Here is a 7,637-nt window from a genome sequence, read left to right as displayed (position 1 = left end):
GAGTGGTGTCTAGCTAACAGTTCAGCATTGCAAGCTGCATTGACAAATTATACAAGACAAATTGAGTATTATCTTCCCTTTCATCCATCATGTAGATTGGGAAGTCAGATTCGTATTGGCCAGAAACAACTAAATCAAAAGGAACCTGTGACAGGTCCTACAGTATTTACAGACGGGTCAGGAAAGACCGGAAAGGCAGCTGTTGTCTGGTGTGATGCTCGTCAATGGCAACACATACTTGAGCAACAAGAAGACTCCCCTCAGATTGCTGAACTTTGTGTGGTTACTTTGGCATTCCAACAATTTACTTGTGCAGTGAATGTTGTTACAGACTCTGTATATGTAGTGGGGTTGTTACGATGACTGGATAAGGCAATCTTGGGGGATGTGCGTAACGCCTTGTTATTTGGTGTGCCGCAGCTATTATGGCTGACAATTCAGAAAAGATCACAACCATATTATGTTTTGCATATTAAAAGCCATACCACTTTGCCTGGATTTGTGGCAGCTGGTAATGCACGGGCAGACCAGTTGGTCTCAGCTGTAACAATGGGACCAGTGCCTAAAGTGAAACAGCAAGTAATTGAATCCCATCGGTTTTTACACCATGGCTTTCGTGCCTCAAAACGTCAGTTTCATTTAACAACTGCAGAGGCCCGTTCTATTGCTGCAGCCTGCCCTGACTGTCAGGGCCAACACGTACCTGCATATTATGGTACGAACCCTAGAGGTCTGCAAGCTTTGCAGATTTGGCTATCTGATGTTACCCACATTGGAGAATTTGGTAAATTGAAATATGTGCATGTGTCTATTGGCACATTTTCATCAGTCATAGTAGCTACCACACACACATAGGGGAAATAGCTTGTGATGTCATTTGACATTGGCAATGAGCTTTTGCTGTATGTGATGTTCTGCATCAAATTAAGACCGATAATGGTCTGCTTATGTTTCCATAAGTGAAAGCTTTTTTACAGCTTTGGGGGGTTACCCATATCACTGGTATCTTTAATTCTCCTACCGGACAGAGCATTGTGGAATGTGCACACAGCACACTCAGACGCTTTCTTCAAAAACAAAAAGGGGGAATGACTGGTGAATCCCCTGAAGCATAGCTTAATAAAGCCATGTATGTGCTGAATTTTGTTAATATAACCACCTATGGTTCACCACTTTGAGTCCCTATGTAAAATGACCACTGTCTCCCCTGGCGTTAAGGTTAAGGTGAAAGGACCTGCAGAGCAGTTGGTGGTCACCTCCATGTGATTTATTAACCTGGGGAAGAGGGTATGCATGTGTCTCCACAGATAGTGGCCCCCGGTGTGTTCCTGCTCGCTGCATTCAGCTTGCCCTGGATGATCTACAGAAGTGATGGCTATTATCATCCGCCTGCACTACCTGATACCGACGTCTGGCTCATCCTCACCAATGCAACCAATCAATCTACACTGTGTGTTGCCATGACTACCCCAGTGAACCCATTCTGAACATGCCTGGTGGACATTCCTTTCACTGAGATGGAACGGGATTCATTGTATAATCATACTGTACAAGGGGCTTGCGTCAGTCCGGGCGTTTGGGAACTGAAGTGGTGGTATGATGCCACCTGGTGATCAACAGGGGGTGAAGGTGCTCAGTGGTAGAGAAAGAATGATTCAGGGAGCGGGCTTGATAAAATTCAGAACTTCCCGGCCCTCCCATTAAGAGCCCCAAGAACTGGAATTATTAGGAACTGTAAAAGCTCCCATGTGTTTTTATTTAAAGTTTACCAGGTGGCCTAGTGACTCGAATGAAACAATGGGTATTGACTTAACTAGTAGCTCGACAATCTATTGAAATGAGTCTGCATGGTGCAGTTATACTGCACCTAGAACAGTCAAATCCAGTACAGTCCTTGCTGGCCTTTTGAAAAACACATTTTTGATTTGTGGGAACAGAGCTTGGATGGGAATTCAGAGTAGGGCAATAGGGGGACCTTGTACATTTGGTAAACTTTCCTTTCTTCACCCCAATGACTCCACGGTTAGGATGTGGAAACAGCAACACACTCGAAAACAGTGCAGTGCAGATTTCTCAACAGACTGTAATTCTCAGGTTGAGTTTTGGAATGCAGTACAGCATATATACTTCCTTCTTTAGTCCCTTCTATAGGAACAGCACATGCTCTTAATTCACTTAACAAGTTAGGTTGTTGGCTTGCTAAAGAAAGTAATGCTACAAACACTGCTCTTTCTGGCTTATTAGCAGATGTTGATTCTGTTCGTCATGCATCGCTACAAAATCGAGCTGCTATTGATTTTTTTCTTGTTGGTACAGGGACATGGATGTGAAGACTTTGAGGGAATGTGTTGTATGAATTTATCGGATCACTCTGAGTCAATATGTAAAAGTGTTCAGCTTCTGAAAGATGAGTGAAGAAATTACAAGTAGATGATGGATGGGATTGGTTGAATAACTTGTTTAAAGGATGGGGACTGTCAGGGTGGTTGCTGTCTCTGATAAAAACCGGGTTGTTGATTTTGTTCATTGTTGTAGTTGTGTTATTGATGTTGCCATGTCTTGTGTCTCTGCTGCAATGGGCCCTGCAGCAGAGAACACAGACAATTTTTGTAACACAAATAGAAAAAGGGGTAATTGTGGGAAACCTTAGCTGGTCTGAGGGATCGCAGTATGAGCTTAGCCTTGAACAGATACCCGTGTACCCATGAAAAGTCTGGGAAGTCCCAAGAAGAGCTGAGTTAACAAGATAAAGGAACTGCCAGATGTACAAGTAGAAGAAGTGTATCACGGATGCATCAAAGAAAAGGCCATCCAGTCATGAACTGGTGGTCTCTGAGTGAACCAATCGTGTACAGACATGCACTCTTAAGAGAAAATATAAAAAGGTTTGTAAGAATGATAAACGGGGCCTTTTGGCTTTTGAGCACAATTCTCTGTATGTTGTGTCTGTCTCAACAATGACAACCCATGATGGCGAAGCTGACAGAGAAACACAGGTAAGAGACCTTTCAGTCCATTTCATTCACCCTCCATTGATTTTTGCATAGCTTAAAACTCCATCCTCACTTAGACATGACAGTGCTAATGCCTGAAAGCCATCCAAGCCCCTTCCCAGTCAGTGGAGAGGAAGAGGCACTCCCAGATGCCTCGCACTGTGAACATCTGAAAAGGATTGGGGTTTTTCTGATATTACCTGAAACTTTTTATTCTACTATCAAGATGAAGGGAACTGGTGTACTGAGCAGAAGTCTGATATAATGGTTCTCAGTTCAGAAAAATTTCCTCAAAGTCTTTTTTTTTTTTTAACAGGAAGATGATTTATATAGCATACGCATCTCACCAGCACCTACAGCAGTACCCACACTGATCCAAACTGGTTACTTACTCTGCGTTTACTATGGCTTTTCTGCATGTCATAGTCAGTATGGAACCTCTTTCTTCTTTCCGGGTCCTCCATTAATCATAGGCATGTAATTGCAGGGGAATGGAGGGGGTTGCAGCTGTCCCATATTTTAGGATCATAATGAGGGACAGCCAATGTCTATACCTTTAAATGTATTAACATGTGCTTAGGGATGTAGTTTTTGTGTTACAGCAGCTTGCTGTACATTCTGCCTGTGTAGGAATGGATAAAATCTTGGTGGTTAAAAGTCCATCTTTAGGTTTATAAATTCAGTACTTGTCTCCTAGTGTTGCCATTGAGCTCCTTAGAGCACACTGCTCTAACGCTACTCAATGCTGCTCAGTAAAAGTATCAGCATCAAACTCTATTCTGTAGCCAACAGGGGTTATTTAGTTGTTAAATCTGTTAGTCGTCACCTCTTAATAATTACATAATGCATACTTATCTGCTATGATGAGTATTATGATAATTATGAATTAGTTTGTATTAGTTAATTGTTACTTATCTGACATATTGGTATCTGAGCTCATGCTGGTTGTTCAAATAGTTTGCCTCATTCTAGGTCCTTTACACACTTTCTCACAGGAGTTTGTGCCATCGTTGGAGGCATATTTACAGGTATTGCACCTTTCAGTCTTTGGTCTTTCTAAATCGTAAACGTTTGCCATCTTACTTTTTCTAAAATCTGATAATAAATCCCTGTTTGATGGGGAGAGATGATTTCAGACTTCAGGAGGGGATATAGCATGTTCTGTAGAGCCATGGGAGTGGCATCAGAGTATAATGCAGACTGTCAAGATGCTGTGGATGATGTAAGACCTATCATAATATTTTACTTTGATGCTCTAAAGGACATTTTGTTTTCAAATAATGCAGTCTTTCACATACCATATGAATGTATCTGTACTGGTTTTTTGGCCAGCTTGGGTCTGTAAGCAGACAGTTGCTTTCACGTGGAACTAAAGCCAGTAGAACCTGTGAACCCAGGTTGCCATGAGCATAGCCATCTCAGAGGTCTCAGAACGTGTTTCCAGACATAGGAGCTCCAGTGAGTGCTCTGCAGGGACTAAAAGTAGCCTTCACAGCTAGATGGGGTCCCATAAGGAAAGGCTGTTCCTGCAGAACCGTTGGAGTGTCTGGGCTTTGTTCTCAGTGTCTGCTCAGCATCATGTGTGTGACACAGCCCTGCCTTGGTCCAGCCTTGCACTCCAGGTAATAACCCAGGGTGCTCTGAAACACAGTCATAGATGTTCACGTGGCTGTGAAGGGCCAGTCTGCAGATCTGGTCAGCAGATCTTACTGGACCTGAGAAGTCAGATTCTGTATGTATCGTGTAATACCTTTGTCTGCAAGGTTCTCCCATCACCAGAGGTGTCACAGTGCTCAATAAACCTGATACTATTAAGCAGAATTTCTGTCTGTAATAAATTGGTCATCATTAATTCTACGGCTGACTCAAGGACAGGCTTTCAAAACTTGTTTTCATGACAAATGCAAGTGCCCTCTGGCACTGATTAACTTTGACAGCCAGTTCATGCTGCCATATGCCATGTTCTGAGTCTATATTCTAGAGGAAAGATGAAATGGTGGCCAAGGCAGCCAGTAGCATCCTAGCTTGTATCAGAAATAGCGTAGCCAGCAGGACTAGGGAAGTGATTGTCCCCCTGTACTCCTGCAGTGGTGAGGCCACCCCTTGGATCCTGTTACAGTTTTCTCACTGTAAGGACATGGAGGTGCTGGAGCCTGTCTGAAGAAGAGCACTGAAGCTGTTGAAGGCTCTGAAGAACAAGTCTGATGAGGAGCAGCTGAGGGAACTGGGGGTGTTCAGCCTGAAGAAAAGGAGGCTCAGGGGAGACCTTATCGCTCTCTACAGCTCCTTGAAAGGAAGTGGCAGCGAGTTGGGGGTACCTCTCTTCTCCCAAGTAACAAGTGACAGGATGAAAGGAATGGCCTCAAGTTGCACCATGGGAGGTTTAGATTGGATCTTAAGAAAAATTTCTTCACTGAAAGGATTGTAAAGCACTGGAACAGGCTGCCCAGGGAAGCGGTTGAGTCATCATCCCTGGAGGCATTTAGAAGTTGTGTACATGTGGCACTTTGGGACATGGTTTAGTGCTGGACTTAGCAGTGGTAGGTTAATGACCGGACTTAAAGGTCTTTTCCAGCCTAAAGGATTCTGTTCTAAAGACATCAGCTGTGTAACAGTTTTTGTGTTACAGGGTCAAATTTATTCCATGGGTAGAGGTAATTTCAGGGCAAGACAACCACAAAAGGCAGTCATCTGAAGTGTCACTCAAAGACCTGATAGTAAGTCCAGTAATTCTGTCTTCTACAGTAATAAACAGAAGACTCAGTTCCCGTTTTAGCAGCTACTCTTTATATAGTATGGAAAAGTGTGTCTTTGTGTAGGGCCAAGAAATCACTTATTCCTTGAATTGAGATGTTGAATAAAAGAACAAACAACACGAATCTTCATAAAGGCACTGAAAATACCTTTAATTCTGGTCATGGACCGGACTGGTACATTTCCTTTTCAAACCATTCAATGCCTTTATTGCTGCGCTCTGCTTCTGACACTGCTGCAGTTATTTAGGTCCCGGCAGGACTGGCTGGCATTACGTGCTGTAGGAGGAGCTGCTCTCTGCCTGCAACGCCTTCAGGACTTGCGAAGAAGTGGCAAAGCACCGTCACCCCGGCCACAAGCCAAACTCCAGCTCCCCTCCAGAGTGGCAGCTGCCTGCGTGTGAAGCAGCCCCTCTGCCGGTAGCAAGCCCCGCTGCCTCCTCCCCACACTGGATCTAGAGTACAAGGATAATGAGCTGTCCTAGACAAAGTTGTCATTTGCATAGAGATGCACAGCATCCCTCTTTTGCTAGCCGTATATGCAGGTATTGAGTGTCTCTCACACATTCTTCTTCTGTATGACTAGCTAGAAAGGTCATCACAAACTGAAGTAGAACGTCCTGGAAAACTGAAGTTTTGCAGATCATTAGAACAGTTTGCCCATGGTGTTACTGAGTAAATATTAAATTAGGCTCTAGAACTATCGGATGAGGTAACATGCTCATTCACCGCACGAAGATCCTGAGCAAATCTGTACTCTAGATCCCCATCTTCATCTATTCTGTGCTTACTTACAGGTAAAATTGGGCCATTATACAGGCTTTGGCGTTCTCTGAGAATTCCTTTTTTTCAGGAAAAATTCAAGTTGTTCTTGAATGCTTGGGATTGCATCTGCAACAAATAGGACACTGTTTAATGGAGGGGGGAGTCCCTCCTTTTGTTTTATTACCACCGGCTCTGCCGATAGCAATAATGTCACATCCTCACTCGAGGTACTCCACAATTCCCAGGGAACTGCTTCTACTCCTAGTGGTATTTCAAAATGAGGTTCTTCATTTTTTAACACATGCACAATTTCAGAACCCACAAGGATTAGCTGAATCCTGTCACGTGCTAGAGATACCTGAGTACCACGTCATGCAGAAGGCCTCTCCCTAATAACGATACAGGGGAACAGGGACAAATGACAAACCTTTCCCATCTAACTTTTCCAGTGAAAACAACTGGAAGGGGTGGCGAAAGGTATTCCACTTCCTCACCTACTACCCCTTTAACAGTAACTTTTTCTTGTGATAAAAAATCGAATAGAATTCCATTTACTTTTGCAGCGATTTGTCCGTACCCCTTTCCCTCTTGTTCCGAGATTGTCGGGCGCACGGTGCGTTCCCGTTGCCTGTGTCCTGAATTTCCACAAAAACACATTCTAAACTCTCAGAGTGTAACCGAGACTGCCAGCTAGGGTCCTGCTCGGGCCCCCGACGCACCCGCCCTCCGCCGGGCCGCCGCCGCCGCCGGGCGCGGAGCCTCCCCTCGCCCCCCCCAACCCGGTCCGTACAAACGACGCGGCTCCCGGCGGCGGGGCGGGGCGGGGCGTGCGCATCGCGTCCTGGCGGGCAGCCGTTGGCCCCGCCGCGCGTGGGGGAGGGCGGGGCGTGGGGGAGGGCGCGCGGGGATTGGTGGGTTCGAATTGCGGCTGCGCGTGGTGCGGCGATCGCTGCGGGAGCCGAGCGGGGCCCGGCGCCCGGGTGAGGTAGGGGCGAAGGGAAGGGGCGGCCGGGGCCCCGGTCCCTCGCCGGCTGGGGCGGAGTCGCGCTGGGTACGAGGAAGGGGGGGGGGTGCGGCGCGGGGCCGCCTGGCCCGGATGGGAGCGCCGGGCCCCGCCGCCGGGCAG

At 45.9% G+C, this 7,637-nt stretch overlaps 1 protein-coding gene across 6 annotated transcripts in view; it reads left to right on the top strand.

Annotated features, from left to right (window-relative positions):
• Positions 1–273: 273 nt before the first annotated feature.
• Positions 274–7,637, top strand: part of GPSM2 (G protein signaling modulator 2) — a 38,039-nt gene continuing 30,675 nt past the window's right edge. Inside the window, exons 1-2 of one of the 6 annotated variants that reach the window (XM_037404192.1) lie at positions 278–3,418; positions 3,966–4,021. The gene's annotated coding sequence lies outside the window, so the exon portion shown is untranslated. Of the gene's footprint in view, positions 4,022–7,389; positions 7,497–7,637 lie in introns of those variants that run through there. The other 5 variants (XM_037404193.1, XM_037404201.1, XM_037404194.1 and 2 more) reach the window with 5 other exon arrangements.

This window comes from Falco rusticolus, chromosome 11 (genome assembly GCF_015220075.1).
Source record: "Falco rusticolus isolate bFalRus1 chromosome 11, bFalRus1.pri, whole genome shotgun sequence".
NCBI classification, from domain to species: Eukaryota; Metazoa; Chordata; class Aves; order Falconiformes; family Falconidae; genus Falco; species Falco rusticolus.
Note: the sequence above shows the minus strand (reverse complement) of the source record. Positions and strands in the feature narration are given on the sequence as shown.